Source organism: Mus caroli, unplaced genomic scaffold (assembly GCF_978045245.1).
Source record: "Mus caroli unplaced genomic scaffold, Mus_caroli_1 scaffold_8, whole genome shotgun sequence".
NCBI classification, from domain to species: Eukaryota; Metazoa; Chordata; class Mammalia; order Rodentia; family Muridae; genus Mus; species Mus caroli.
In genome coordinates, this window is record NW_028227263.1 from 53,797,592 (window position 1) to 53,814,569 (window position 16,978).

At 41.1% G+C, this 16,978-nt stretch overlaps 1 pseudogene; it reads right to left on the reverse strand.

Annotated features, from left to right (window-relative positions):
• Positions 1 to 7,160: 7,160 nt before the first annotated feature.
• On the reverse strand, positions 7,161 to 7,869 carry LOC110297984 (pantothenate kinase 1 pseudogene; annotated as a pseudogene).
• Between the last annotated feature and the right edge of the window lie 9,109 nt (positions 7,870 to 16,978).

Sequence of the window (16,978 nt, forward strand, 5' to 3'; positions counted from 1 at the left end):
AAAGACAAAATTACATGTAATGTTCAAACTATGTCACTTTCATTAAATTCATTAGTCCCTTCCGTTAAAGTCTTCTTGCTCTGACATGTCTTCAAAATTTTAGATTAGAGACTGCATTAGTTAGGGAAGCAGAAACCGGCCTGAGTAGGACCACAGGCCTCATCCAGCTGGATCAGCGCCGGGGTAGCGGGAGCGCAGGGTTGCCTGACACCCGCCAGCTACCCACGACCCCCGCCGCAGGATTTTGGGACTGCTGGTGAGTGGAACACAGCTTCTGCTCCAATCCAATTGCGTGGGACCTGAGACTGCATTAGTTAGGGAAGCAGAAACCGGCCTGAGTAGGGCCACAGGCCTCACCCGGCCGGATCAGCGCCAGGGTAGCGGGAGCGCAGGGTTGCCTGACACCCGCCAGCTACCCACGAACCCCGCCGCAGGATTTTGGGACTGCTGGTGAGTGGAGCACAGCTTCTGCTCCAATCCAATTGCACGCGGGACCAGAGACTGCATTAGTTAGGGAAGCAGAAAAACGGCCTGAGTAGGACCACAGGCCTCTTCCGGCTGGACCAGCACCAGGGTACCGTCAGCTACCCACGACCCCCGCCGCAGGATTTAGAGACTGCTGGTGAGTGGAACACAGCTTCTGCTCCAATCTTTAAATAGTGACAACGATAACAACTAACCCCAGAGATTACCAGATGGCGAAAGGTAAACGTAATAATCTTACTAACAGGAACCAAGACCACTCACCATCATCAGAACCCAGCACCCCCACTTCGCCCAGTCCAGGGCACCCCAACACACCGAAAAAGCTAGACACGGATTTAAAAGCATATCTCCTGATGATGATAGAGGACTTCAAGAAGGACTTTAATAACACACTTAAAGAAATGCAGGAGAACACTGATAAAAAGGCAGAAGACAATAAAGAGGAAGCACAAAAATCCCTTAAAGAATTGCAGGAGAACACTGCTAAAGAGTTACAAATCCTTAAAGAAAAACATGATAACATAATCAAACAGGTAGAAGTCCTTACAGAAAAACAGGAAAACACATCCAAACAGATGATGGAAATGAACAAAACCATACTAGACCTAAAAAGGGAAGTAGACACAATAAAGAAAACCCAAAATGAGGCAACACTGGAGATAGAAACCCTAGGAAAGAAATCTGGAACCATAGATACGAGCATCAGCAACAGAATACAAGAGATGGAAGAGAGAATCTCAGGTGCAGAAGATTCCATAGAGAACATCGGCACAACAATCAAGGAAAATGTAAAATGCAAAAAGATCCTAACTCAAAACATCCAAGAAATACAGGACACAATGAGAAGACCAAACCTACGGATAATAGGAGTGGATGAGAATGAAGATTTTCAACTCAAAGGACCAGCAAACATCTTCAACAAAATTATAGAAGAAAACTTCCCAAATCTAAAGAAAGAGATGCCCATGAACATACAAGAAGCCTACAGAACTCCAAATAGACTGGACCAGAAAAGAAATACCTCCCGACACATAATAATCAGAGCAACAAATGCTCTAAATAAAGATAGAATACTAAAAGCAGTAAGAGAAAAAGGCCAAGTAACATATAAAGGCAAGCCTATCAGAATTACACCAGACTTTTCACCAGAGACTATGAAAGCCAGAAGATCCTGGACGGATGTTATACAGACACTAAAAGAACACAAATTCCAGCCCAGGCTACTATACCCAGCCAAACTCTCAATTAACATAGATGGAGAAACCAAAGTATTCCACGACAAAACCAAATTCACACATTATCTCTCCACGAATCCAGCCCTTCAAAGGATAATAACAGAAAAAAACCAATACAAGGACAGGAACCACGCCCTAGAAACAACAAGAAGGTAATCCCTCAACAAACCTAAAAGAAGACAGCCACAAGAACAAAATGCCAACTTTAACATCAAAAATAACAGGAAACAACAATTACTTTTCCTTAATATCTCTTAATATCAATGGACTCAACTCCCCGATAAAAAGACATAGACTAACAAACTGGCTACACAAACAAGACCCAACATTTTGCTGCTTACAGGAAACTCATCTCAGAGAAAAGGATAGACACTACCTCAGAATGAAAGGCTGGAAAACAATTTTCCAAGCAAATGGCATGAAGAAACAAGCTGGAGTAGCCATTCTAATATCTGATAAGATTCACTTCCAACCCAAAGTCATTAAAAAAGACAGGGAGGGACACTTCATACTCATCAAAGGTAAAATCCTCCAAGAGGAACTATCAATCCTGAATATCTATGCTCCAAATACAAAGGCAGCCACATTCATTAAAGAAACTTTAGTAAAGCTCAAAGCACACATTGCACCTCATACAATAATAGTGGGAGACTTCAACACACCACTTTCACCAATGGACAGATCATGGAAACAGAAACTAAACAGGGACACAGTGAAACTAAGAGAAATTATGAATCAAATGGATCTGGCAGATATCTACAGAACATTCTATGCTAAAACAAAAGGATATACCTTCTTCTCAGCACCTCATGGTACCTTCTCCAAAATTGACCACATAATTGGTCACAAAACAGGCCTCAACAGATATAAAAATATTGAAATTGTCCCATGCATCCTATCAGATCACCATGGCCTAAGGCTGATCTTCAATAACAAAATAAATAATAGAAAGCCAACCTTCACGTGGAAACTGAACAACACTCTTCTCAATGATACCTTGGTCAAGGAAGGAATAAAGAAAGAAATTAAGGACTTTTTAGAGTTCAATGAAAATGAAGCCACAACATACCCAAACTTATGGGACGCAATGAAAGCATTTTTAAGAGGAAAACTCATAGCTCTGAGTGCCTCCAAAAGGAAACTAGAGAGAGCACACATTAGCAGCTTGACAACACACCTAAAAGCACTAGAACAAAAGGAAGCAAATTCACCCAAGAGGAGTAGACGGCAGGAAATAATCAAACTCAGGGGTGAAATCAACCAAGTGGAAACAAGAAAAACTATTCAAAGAATCAACCAATCAAGGAGCTGGTTCTTTGAGAAAATCAACAAGATAGATAAACCCTTAGCCAGACTCACTAGAAGGCACAGGGAAAGCATCCTAATTAACAAAATCAGAAATGAAAAAGGAGACATAACAACAGATCCTGAAGACATCCAAAACACCATCAGATCCTTCTACCAAAGGCTATACTCAACAAAACTGGAGAACCTGGATGAAATGGACAAGTTCCTAGACAGATACCAGGTACCAAAGCTGAATCAAGATCAGGTTAATGATCTAAACAGCCCTATATCCCCCAAAGAAATAGAAGCAGTCATTAATAGTCTCCCAACTAAAAAAAGCCCAGGACCAGATGGGTTTACTGCAGAGTTCTATCAGACCTTCAAAGAAGATCTAATCCCAGTTCTTCACAAACTATTCCACAAAATAGAAACAGAAGGTACTCTACCCAACTCATTCTATGAAGCCACAATTACTCTGATACCTAAACCACAAAAAGACCCAACAAAGATAGAAAACTTCAGACCAATATCCCTTATGAATATTGATGCAAAAATCCTCAATAAAGTTCTTGCTAACCGAATCCAAGAACACATCAAAACAATCACCCATCCTGACCAAGTAGGTTTCATCCCAGGGATGCAGGGATGGTTCAATATACGGAAATCCATCAACGTAATCCAGTATATAAACAAACTCAAAGACAAAAACCACATGGTCATCTCGTTAGATGCGGAAAAAGCATTTGACAAGATCCAACACCCATTCATGATAAAAGTCTTGGAAAGATCAGGAATTCAAGGCCCATACCTAAACATGATAAAAGCAATCTACAGCAAACCAGTAGCCAACATCAAAGTAAATGGTGAGAAGCTTGAAGCAATCCCTCTAAAATCAGGGACTAGACAAGGCTGTCCACTTTCTCCATACCTATTCAACATTGTACTTGAAGTCCTAGCCAGAGCAATTCGACAACAAAAGGAGATCAAAGGGATACAAATTGGAAAAGATGAAGTCAAAATATCACTTTTTGCAGATGATATGATAGTATATATAAGTGACCCTAAAAATTCCACCAGAGAACTCCTAAGCCTGATAAACAGCTTCGGTGAAGTAGCTGGATATAAAATTAACTCAAACAAATCAATGGCCTTTCTCTACACAAAGAATAAACAGGCTGAGAAAGAAATTAGGGAAACAACACCCTTCTCAATAGTCACAAATAATATAAAATATCTTGGCGTGACTCTAACTAAGGAAGTGAAAGATCTGTATAATAAAAACTTCAAGTCTCTGAAGAAAGAAATTATAGAAGATCTCAGAAGATGGAAAGATCTCCCATGCTCATGGATTGGCAGGATCAACATTGTAAAAATGGCTATCTTGCCAAAAGCAATCTACAGATTCAATGCAATCCCCATCAAAATTCCAAATCAATTCTTCAACGAATTAGAAAGTGCAATCTGCAAATTCATCTGGAATAACAAAAAACCTAGGATAGCAAAAACTCTCCTCAAGGATAAAAGAACCTCTGGTGGAATCACCATGCCGGACCTAAAGCTCTACTACAGAGCAATTGTGATAAAAACTGCATGGTACTGGTATAGTGACAGACAAATAGACCAATGGAATAGAATTGAAGACCCAGAAATGAATCCACACACCTATGGTCACTTGATCTTCGACAAGGGAGCTAAAAACATCCAGTGGAAGAAAGACAGCATTTTCAACAAATGGTGCTGGCACAACTGGTTGTTAACATGTAGAAGAATGCGAATCAATCCATTCCTATCTCCTTGTACTAAGGTCAAGTCTAAGTGGATCAAGGAACTTCACATAAAACCAGAGACACTGAAACTTATAGAGGAGAAAGTGGGGAAAAGCCTTGAAGATATGGGCACAGGGGAAAAATTCCTGAATCGAACAGTAATGGCTTGTGCTGTAAGATCGAGAATTGACAAGTGGGACCTCATGAAACTACAAAGCTTCTGCAAGGCTAAAGACACCATCAATAAGACAAAAAAACCACCAACAGATTGGGAAAGGATCTTCACCTATCCTAAATCAGATAAGGGACTAACATCCAATATATATAAAGAACTCAAGAAGGTGGACTCCAGAAAGTCAAATAACCCCATTAAAAAATGGGGCTCAGAACTGAACAAAGAATTCTCACCTGAGGAATACCGAATGGCAGAGAAGCACCTGAAAAAATGTTCAACATCCTTAATCATCAGGGAAATGCAAATCAAAACAACCCTGAGATTCCACCTCACACCAGTCAGAATGGCTAAGATCAAAAATTCAGGTGACAGCAGATGCTGGCGAGGATGTGGAGAAAGTGGAACACTCCTCCATTGTTGGTGGGATTGCAAGCTTGTACAACCACTCTGGAAATCAGTCTGGCGGTTCCTCAGAAAATTGGACATAGTACTACCGGAGGATCCAGCAATACCTCTCCTGGGCATATATCCAGAAGATGTCCCAACCGGTAAAAAGGACACATGCTCCACTATGTTCATAGCAGCCCTATTTATAATAGCCAGAAGCTGGAAAGAACCCAGATGTCCCTCAACAGAGGAATGGATACAGAAATTATGGTACATTTACACAATGGAGTACTACTCAGCTATTAAAAAGAATGAATTTATGAAATTCCTAGCCAAATGGATGGACCTGGAGGGCATCATCTTGAGTGAAGTAACACAATCACAAAAGATCTCACACAATATGTATTCATTGATAAGTGGATATTAGCCCAAAATTTAGGATACCCAAGATATAAGATACAATTTGATAAACGCATGAAACTCAAGAAGAATGAAGACCAAAGTGTGGACATTGTGCACCTTCTTAGAATTGGGAACAAAACACCCAGGGAAGGAGTTACAGAGACAAAGTTCGTAGCTGTGATGAAAGGATGGACCATTTAGAGACTGCTGTATCCAGGGATCCGTCCCATAATCAGCTTCTAAACGCTGACACCATTGCATACACTAGTAAGATCTTGCTGAAAGGACCCAAATATAGCTGTCTCTTGTGAGACGATGCCGGGGCCTAGCAAACACAGGAGTGGATGTTCACAGTCAGCTATTGGATGTATCACAGGGCTCCCAATGGAGAAGCTAGAGAAAGTACCCAAGGAGCTAAAGGGATCTGCAACCCTATTGTTGGAACAACATGATGTACTAACCAGAACCCTGGAGCTCTTGTCTCTAGCTGCATATGTATCGAAAGATGGCCTAGTCGGCCATCAATGGAAAGAGAGGCCCATTGGACTTGCAAACTTTATATGCCCCAATATAGGGGAATGCCAGGGCCAAAAGAATGGGAATGGGTGGGTAGGGAAGTGGGGGGCGCTATGGGGGACTTTTGGGATAGTATTGGAAATGTAATTGAGGAAAATATGTAATAAAAATATTAAAAAAAAAAACAAAATTTTAGATTATTTGTTAATTTTTTTTTTTTCGAGACAGGGTTTCTCTGTGTAGCCCTGGCTGTCCTAGAACTCACGATGTAGACCAGTCTGGCCTTGAACTCAGAAATGCCTCTGCCTCTGCCCCTCTGCCCCCCTCTGCCCCTCTGCCCCTCTGCCCCCCTCTGCCCCTTGCCTCTGTCTCTGCCTCTGCCTCTGCCTCTGCCTCCCAAGTGCTATGATTAAAGGCATGCACTACCACGCCCTGCTTATGTGCTTAATTTTGTGTTGAGTTGGTCAGCCCTTTGATTGACACTAGCAGTCACAGTAAGGAAAGCACATAGGAGACCATCGAGGGACAGAAACGGGTGAAGGACCTTTTTGTGGTAAGACATTAAAAAAGAAGGTATTAAAAAAAGATTAAACAGTATGTTCACAGTGCAACATGCCAGATTCAGTTTCTTTTGAAACTACCAGGAAATGAAATGTCATGAAAAAAAAAAAAAAACCAAAAAACAGAGGTAAGGATAAAAATCTTCTAGACTAATTATGAGATGAAGTTAAATTATATAGATGGCAGGTTCATCCACCATAGAGGCTTAAAGAGATGTCTCCTTCTCTGACAGTGCTCTCAGTTCTGTCCTCACAGGGGGCTGTTCCCTCTACTGCTCATCAATCATTTTGAACATTTCCAACAGGGACCTCCAAGGTAACCAATGTGTTCCAAAACCCAGAGCTTTCAGCTGTCCTTTGGACCAAATGTCTGCAGCATAGCTGCCATTTCTAGAATTTCCTCAGCAATTTCATAAAAAGTTGGTCTGCCACACAGGCCTAGGAATGGCCCAGTCCAAGACTGGTCCCTGTAACTAGTCTGTAGTTATCCTTGGAGTACACTTGGAGCCTAGAGCATGATTCTGAAGCCTATCTATATTAAGAAGCAACAGAGGGCATGGACTAACCAGACAATACAACTTCTCTTTTTTTAAAGATAATTCAGGACTCATGGGGTTTTTAAAATAGTACCATGGCTTGCTGCTTAAGCCATCCGAGGCAACGAAAGCAGACTCTGAATCAAACAGTCCAGTTCATCCAGTGTGTACAGCCTCAGATTTGCAGTCATTCTGAAGTTCTCCTCAAATGTGAAAGCCCCACCTCTCATGGAATGGGAGATGGTGTAGGGACTGGAGAAGTTCTGGTCGATGCCCTCCATGACATGCAGATTCCCTTTGTGGCTGCCAGGTGGATGGCTTGGGTCCTGAATTTGCTGTAAGCAGTATTAGAAATCAAATACTTCCTGATGCCTTCAGGTTCTCCACTTCTTCCTCTTTTGCCCTGATATGCTTTGGTTCAAAGTCAACCAGCTTAACTGAGGTTCTGCCAATATCCATGACAAACCATGGGAATGTTTGCTTTTTGCCATTTTTGCTCTTAACAGTGGGTGGAGCCATCTCTCTAGGTCCTGAGTTACCTTTTTAACTTTTGTTAAACTCTCTTCCTCCCTTCCTCTCTCCTTTCTTCTTTCCTTCCAGATACATGTCTCGGTTGAAATTCTTTATCTTTCCATTTATTTGCTCATCTTTTCTTAGATTGTGTTGGCTTTTTAATGTCCTTGTGTGTTAATTTAACTTCCCACTGGTGCATCTACTATTACTGATCTTTTTCCTTCTGATTTTGGGTCACATGGCCTCCTTATTTGTCTTTTTTTTTTTTCAAGACTTATTTATTTATTATATGTAAGTACACTGTAGCTGTCTTCAGACACTCCAGAAGAGGGAGTCAGATCTTGTTAGGATGGTTGTGAGCCACCATGTGATTGCTGGGATTTGAACTCAGGACCTTTGGAAGAGCAGTCGGTGCTCTTAACCGCTAAGCCATCTCTCCAGCCCGTTTTTTTTTTAAGGTTCATGTTTTTAAAAATGTATGTGAGCCGGGCGGTGGTGGCACACACCTTTAATCCGAGCACTCGGGAGGCAGAGGCAGGTGGATTTCTGACCAGGGCTATACAGAGAAACCCTGTCTTGGAAAAAAACAAACAAACAAAAAAAACAACCCAACAACAATAACAAAAAACAAACAAAAAAAGTATATGTACTGAGTATATATGCACACTGTGTGTGGGTCCTGAAAGAGGGCAGAAGAGGACTTTGGACCCCCTCTAGCTTCAGTTACAGGTAGTTGTGAGCTGCCTGACATGGGTACTAGGAACAAAACTTGGATCCTTTGGTTAAGAGCCAGTGCTCTTAACTACGGAGTCATCTCTCCAGTCCTTCATCATGCCTTTTAATATTTAACTGATGACTTCTAGGTCTGTTTTAAACAGCTATTGAAACTGGCAACTACCAGCCCCACATGCCCTGTCCTGTGATGGAACTCATTTAATTCAATAAGTGAATTTAAATTGTCAAAGACAGGGGAATCTTTACCTTAATTTTGTCTGTGGTTTCAATTGTCTTTAAGGATATTGTCAGCCTGGCGTGGTGGCGCACGCCTTTAATCCCAGCCCTCGGGAGGTAGAGGCAGGCGGATTTCTGAGTTCGAGGCCAGCCTGGTCTACAAAGTGAGTTCCAGGACAGACAGGGCTACATAGAGAAACCCTGTCTCGAAAAAACCAAAAAAAAAAAAAAAAAAAAAAAAAAAAAAAAAAAAAAAAAAAAAAAACCAAAAAACAAAAAACAAAACAAGGATATTGTCTGTGTATAATCAAAGTCTCTTCTATCATGCTGAGGGCTAGGTGCCTAAGATGCTAGCTTTACCGTGTGCCTAACCTTTAGTATTATGTTCTACTGCAGCAAAAATCCTTCTGGTTGGGGCTGGAGATGCAGCTCAGTTGAGAGAGCAATTGCTAGCAAGTAGGAGGCCCTGAGTTCCAGCCTAGCACCGAGAAAACCAAAACCAAACCTGCTAGGGGATCTTTCCATGTCCCATGATAACTGGACACATTCTGGGAAAGGCACCTTGGGCATCACACTTAACAAGGTGATGCAGCCTGGAGTCAGGACAAGTTGCTACTACTGTCTTGTGCTTTCTCCTTTAAAAACTACTTAAAAGGCCAAATATATACATGTTCATCCAATATGGGGCTTATTTGTAACATTATTTCTATTTTTACCAATCTCAGGAGACCACAGTTATTCCCACTCCCATCCCCTTCAGCAGAATATTTATGGACAAGGGTTTATTTTTGTGGGATGCAGATACCCAGGGGTATCATTCTGTTAGAGACTATTTAGCTTTTGAAAGATGCTGTAGACTGAATCACAAGTGCTTCATGACCTTTTTGTAGTAAAATTTTGAATCTTGTCTTTATCATATAATCTCCTAGTTGGAGGAGGCAGAAGCACCCACCCCCATCCTCCCAAATAAATACATGTTTGGCTTTGTAACCTGTTTAGGTCGAAGATACGGGGACCAAAATGATAAACATGTCAGGTCAAGATCTAGAGGGGCATCTCATGTTTCTGCTTCATGTTTTGAACTTCTATGACCCTTCATGAGAAAAACATGTTCCAAGTAGCCACTGGTCCAAGGAGAATGAGGAAATTTGTGGAGTACATTTGAACCTAATCAGGAGCCTGGAATCAAGCCTATCTGATTCTAGTCCAACCCAGCAGAGCCACCGCAACCCACAGACCCAGAGGAGAAGGAATGATGTTGGTTTAAAACTCTGAGAGTCTGAAGTTTACTGATAAGCAGCAAAACCGGTTTTAAGCCAGTGGCTAAGATTAAACTTTTTCTTTAAAAAGTTTGTGCTGCTTTGACTCTGAATTCTGTAATTCTTCTGCTGATTGGTGGAGTCCCTTGCCTCTCTACTGCCTAATTGAATTGGGACATGTTCTAAGATTCATGTTTGATTAGCTCCACAATTATCATCATTCTAATAGAAATATTTAAAGTGATTCAATCAAAAGGAAATTTACATTTTATGTATTTAACCCTGAGTTTAATAAAACATGTTCATCTGTCTTACACTTTTCTGATGGCTAAAATGGCTTTTAAAATAGTGATTTTTATTTCAGTATAGAAAGGACATATCTGATTTTTATTGAACAGCTACAAGACCTCTGTGTGTGCATATATTTGTGTATGTGTGTACATATATGTGTACATGTGTACATGTGTGTGTATATATGTGTATGTTTGTGACCTCATGAGTGTTTTTTTTTTAAATCAGTTAATTCTTTTATAAGGTAGACTGTTCAAAGGCAAACAAAAACAAGGAAAGATGTAACAGTATTTTCTTCTCACTGCCTGATCTAGGGTAATTGTTACTAACTTTTTGTTTTTTAATTTTCTTAATTTTTCTGATTAGTTTGTGTTTTTGGTACTCTACCTGCATATGTATCTGTGCACAATGTGTGTTCCTGGTATCCTCAAAGGTCCAGAGAGGCTGTTGGATTCCTTGGGGCTGGAGTTCCAGGTGGATGTGAGCAAACATGTGGGTGCTAAGGATCAAATTCTGGTCTTCTGGAGGGTACTCAGTGCTCTTAACAGTGAGGCCATCATTCCCATTCCAGTTTCTAGTTTTTGCTTTTTCTTTTAATATACTCTTACAATAATGTTTCAAGTACATGCAAAAGAGTCATATTTACCAATTTTGGGGGGTATTTGTTTGTTTGTTTCTTTTTGTTTTTGAATTTTTTTTTTTTGAGACAGGTTTTCTCTACATAGCCCTAGCTGTCCTCGAACTCTCTATGTAGACCAGGCAGGTCTCAAACTTACAGAGATCTACCTGCTTTTGCCTCCTGAGTGCTGGAATTGAAGGCATGTGCTGCCATGCCCAACTCCTCCTTTGATTTTGCTGTTGTTGTTGTTGTTTGTTGTTTGTTTTTTGTTTTTGAGGCATGGTTTCTCTGTGTGAGTTCCAGCTGTCCTGGAACTCACTTTGTAGATCAGGCTGGTTATGATCTTATCTGTCTGTCTCTGGAATGCTGGGATTAAAGGCCTTTGCTGCCACCACCACCACCAGCGTTCCTCCTTGATTAAAAAATAAATAAATAAATGATTCTAGGGCTGAAATATGCAGAGGTCTATGACTTATTTTTGCTTAGTGATAAATCTTAGAGATTCTTTAAGAAGAGCACACAAAGAGTCTCTTAAATCTTTTTTTTTTTTTTAAAGACACAGCATTCAAAACACAATGTTTTGAGAATAACGGGAGACCTATAAGTCAGAATTATAATTGTGACAACTCTAAGAAGTTATTTTCTGTTTCACTGGTATGCAGTGGAGTTTTTCAGAAGCCACTGTTAACTGCAGCATGGTAAAAACAGAAGTGGATACAAGAACTCAGCAAACAGAAGTGGATAGCAGAACTCATCTGTCTTTTATTAAGTCAGACATCGAAGAGATTTGCAATGAATCAAAACCTGCCAGGCAGTGGTGGTGTATGCCCCCAATCCCAGCCAGCACTGGGGAGCCAAAGGCAGGTGGTTCTCTGTGTTTGAGGCCAGTTCCAGAGTGAGTTTAGGATAGCCAGGGCTACACTGAGAAGCATTGTTCTCCCCCATAACTGGGGAAAAGAGCAAACAAAAACTCTGAGTTTTCTCTCATTGGCCTTTTCTTTTAGACACATAATGATTGAATTTTTGTGTTCTGTTTTTGAGATAGGATCTTACTTTGCTTCCCAGGCTCGCTCCAACGCACACAGTTCTTCCTACCTCTGCCTCCCAAATGCTGGGCTCAGCATACTTTTTAAAATCAGCATTATTTATAATAATGTTCTAAATATTTATTATTTAAATTTTTAAAGATTTATTTTATTTTACATATGTGAGTGTTTTACTGACACGTATGTCTGGTGCCCATGGAAGTCAGAAGGGAGAGTTGGGTCTCTTGAAACTTGAGTCATGGGTGGCTGTAAGTCAGCATATGGATGCTAGGGACCACACCCACGCCCTTTGTAAGAGCAACAAGTACTTTTAACTGCTGAGCCATCTCTCCAGCCCTGTTATTTTAAATAAACAAATATTTTCTGATTTATCATTTTCAAAATGATAGATTAACAAATTATATGTAGTCCACATAAACTAAAGCTATTTTTTTTAAGATTTATTTATTATTATGTCTAAGTACACTGTAGCTGTCTTCAGATGCACCAGAAGAGGGCGTCAGATCTCATTAAGGATGGTTGTGAGTCACCATGTGGTTGCTGGGATTTGAACTCATGACCTTCGGAAGAGCAGCCGGTGCTCTTAACCACTGAGCCATCTCTCCAGCCCTATTTCTTTTTTTAAGACAAGGTTTCACTGTGTAGTCCTGGTTGTCTTGGAACTTGTTTTGTAGACAAGGTTGGACTTGAGTTCACAGAGATCAGCCCATCTCTGTCTCCTGAGTGCTGCAGTTAAAGCTGTGCGCAGCCACCACAAATGAGAATTCTTAACATTTAAGAGAGTACACTGTCCTGAAACTGAAGGGATTGAGAACTGCTATTCAATCAGATACTCACAGCATTGAAGTTGTCCTTTGCCATCTGACAGTTACCTGTGTGCGGAAAATATTTATTGTCTGCTCTTTGCCCTCAGTGGGTGCACCCACCCAAGAGCTCTGGATTCATGAATGAATGAAAGACATGCACACACAACCTTTATATTTTAATGTGCCTTAACTAGCTCAATAGCTAGGCACTTCCAAATCTCCCCACGGCTTGCACACACTCCCTTCCAGTATATTTTTTATTTTCATTCATATTGAATGAATAAGCTTCGATGCACTTTATATCTCATGAGCTTGAATTAATCTTTTTTTTTTTTTTTGTAAGCTTGAGGACCATTTTATTGAGGTGTGAAGGGAATACCACAGGAAAATACGATATAAATCCTGGCAGCTGCTGAGAGGAGGGAGATGGAGAGGAGAGGTAGATAGTCCTACCTTTGAAAGAAAGCAGGCAGATCCAGCAATAGAAGTCTTCAAGCAGCTGCACAACATGGTAATGGGTTGGCCTTTATGGAGAACAGGGAGCTGACCTTCAGTGTTTGGGAAAGCATGCTTAGTGCTTCAACTGGTATCCAAAGAAGACATAGATTGGAGAAAGTGACAGCTCACACCTTTAATCCCAGCAATTGGGAGGCAGAAACAGTTCGATGTCTGAGTTTCAGGTCAGCCTGTTCTACAGGGCAAATTTCAGGACAGCCTGGGCTACAGAGAAACTCTGTCTCAAACAACAACAGCAGCAGCAGCAGCAACAACAACAACAATCCTAAGGCTTTTTGAGTTAGAACTTGAAAACCAGGCAAGTTTAGTAGCATGCTAACCATGGGCCAGTCTGTTTTGCCTTGTTGAAACCAGAGTCATGGGTTCAAACACATCATTTCATCCCATCTTTTTAACACTTTATAAGGTGAAAATTGTCCTTTTCTTTTAATTCACTAGAAAGCAATCTGAGAGAAATCAATGTTTAGTGAGGAAGTTGTGCTATAGGGACCAAGTGAAATTATTTTGACCTAATTCGGTGTTTTGATTGTCTTGAGTTAAGAATTCTCCATCCATATCCATGCATCTGTTTAATTCATTTACCTAATTGGCTTTATTCTTACCTTGGCCTAGGCTATTTACTCTTGAGAGGCTAGTCCTCGAAGAGGGTGAGTGAACCCAGCCTCTCATCATTCCCTACTAGAAAATAGAGTGACAACTAAGATGCTTTACTGTGACTCATAATAATTTCAACCTTCGAAACAAATGAAAGGTCAAATCTCACTTTTAAAAATATATGTATGGGTATTTTGTCTGCATGTATTTATGCACATCATGGCACCTTGGTGCCCTCAGAAGCCAGAGAAAACATCAGATCCTCCAGAGCTTGTGTGCTGCCTTGTTGGTGTATACTGTTTTGTGGGTGTTGGTAATTGCATTCTGGCTCTTTGGAAGGGTATCCAGTTCTGTTAACCACTGAGTCATCTCACCAGCCCCTGAATTTTAGAACTCACTAGCTTAAAACTAATTCACCTAATTTTCAGAAAAATAGATACATAGACACATAGATAAATTGTTTATGTAACTGTTATCTAATGATTTCTTCCAATAGTGAAACATTCCATTGCAGGGAAGCTTTTTAAATAGGAAGGTAAGCAACTTAAAACAGCTTCAGGAAGTCCCTGAAATTGAGTGGATTCACTAAGTCCTTCCCTGCCAGAGTAAGTAAAAGCAACGGATTTTCAGAGGAGACAAGCTGCAAAGAAGACCCTAAACCCATACCAGCTGCCTGGAAGAAACAGAAACCAGGCCCGCTGCCTGGAAGAGGTTTAGACCAACTGAGGCATCTGGAAAGGACACTCTCCAACCTGCAGAACTGCTACAGGCTGGGAAGTGTGCTTCAAGTTCCCAGGTTTTGTGAGCTGTCACCCATGCGGGAGTGGGCTTTGGTGATGTAGCTGTCTTAGAGTCATTTCCGCTCCTGTAAGTAACCCGATAAATCTCATTGGTTTACCAAGTTGTTGGGGTGGTATCAGTACTTTGGTCTGCTGTGGGCTCCCTATCTGGGGTGAGTAGGTGTGTGTGAGAGAGCCTTCTTAAGAAAAGTTTTGTCATACAGCAGTAACCAGATCATGTTAAATTTTTTTCATTTGACAAAGACAACGAAACAAAACCTAAAACCCAGCATAAGCCACAATAGCCATTTGAGAAACCAATACTAATACATAAGCACACAAATATATTTTAATATGTCTTTGTATATATTTTAATATGTCTTTTGTTAACTCATGAAACTTAAATTGTACTTTAGATTTTTGCAAAGGAGATAACCTAAGAATATTTAAAAAATATAATATGGACTTATTAAAGATGTAGCTTGGCAGTAATATACTTGCCTGGATGTATGCCACCCTGGATTTGATGTCCAGCATTGAAGAGATAGAGAGGAGGGAGGGAGGAGGTAGGCAAGGGAGAGAGGGAGAGGGAAAGAGAATGAGGACAAGAGAGAGAATATGAATATATCTACCAAACTGAGGAATTATTTTTTAAAAAATAAAATCTAAAAGTAGTACTGGGCACTGTGTTACAAGCCTTTAATCCCAGCAGAGGCAGGCAAAACGCTGTGAGTTTGAGGCTAGCTTACTCTACCAGAGAGTTCCAGGTTAGCCAGGGACACAGTGAGACACTTTCTCAAACCAAACCAAACCAAACCATCCCATCCCCAAATTTTCACATTCAAAGGAAACCCTAACTCCTCAAACTCCAAAAGGCAGTTTAAATATCCAGAAATGTTCAGTCTGGATTGTAGGAGGATTTCTGGCAGTTATATAAAAGTCAGCATTCCTCAGGAACTTGTGAAACCAATTCCCCTCTGTCCAAATGAGACATTTGGTTACTGTGGTGCCTATCAGTATATCAAAGTGCATGCATGCTGGCATTCAGGCTCCCTGGTACCACAAATACCTGTTACAGTCTTCAAAGGGCATGCTAGCATCTTAGCCCTTCTCTCCTCCTCAGGTACCCTAACCTCCCTCCAGCCCACAGGCTTCCATTCTGCTGGCTCCTCATTCTTTATAACCCTGCTATTCTTTCTGTTTTTTTTTTTTCTCTTTCTCTGCTCTGCTTTTCCTTCTCTTACCATCTTTGTCGTCTATCTGCTGCTATTCTCCCTTCTCTCAAAGACATCCGTGGCCATGGTCTGCTGGTCCTGTTTGGTTTATCTTTTCTCTGCTCTGGATTCTCCAGATGCCATGGTCTTTCTCTATATCTACAATAAAAACCTTCCCTTTAACCATAGCATGGAGTGGACATGTCATCAGTTTATGTGTGTGTGTATATGTGTGTGTGCGAACTATCCCTCCACTGTGCCTCATAGTTCACTAAGGCTCTGACAAAATAAACTATTTGCTTTGTGTATCTTAAAAACCAGATTATAGAAACCTAAGGTATTTTTCCATATGTCTCAGATGTATTTTTGTTTTTTAAAGACAAGGTCTCTCTGTGTAGCCTTGGCTATCCTGGAACTCACTCTGTTGATAATGCTGTCCTTGAAATCAGAGATCTCCGTTCTGCCTCTTTAGTGCTGGGATTAAATGTTATATGTTTTTTTGAGCTAGGGACTCGTTAAGTAGCCCTGACTGGACTGGAACTTGACATTTAGACTTGACTGGCTTCGAACTCCAAGAGATCCACCTTCTTCTGCCTCCTGAGGGCTGAGGTTCAAGGCCTGAGCCATCAAGTATGGTTCAGATACTGTATTTATTCTAAGGCCATTTGGAAGTGTAGCAGATTGAAGAGGCGAGTGTTATTAGGTTATTGTGAATACCCTTCCAGAAATGTGACTTTTTCAAAAGATTTCCAACTCCTCTGGGAAAGCTTTTTCACATAGCACCTCTTAATAAAAGCATTTTCCTGGGGACTCAACTCCTGCAAGCCTGTCTAGGTGCTTTTATGAGTGTGGCAGGTAGCAGGAGTTACTCCAGTCTGGGTTCCGGGTAGGGCAGGCGTCTCCGCCTTAATGCCTGAGGGACAGCTGGCCCAGCGAGCCCCGCCCAGGCTCCCGGGAGTACCTGAGACCGGGCGACTGGTCTTGACTGGAGGCTTTCGCTCTTCCAGCTCAAGCCAACCCCCGCCCGCACCCAGGAGGCA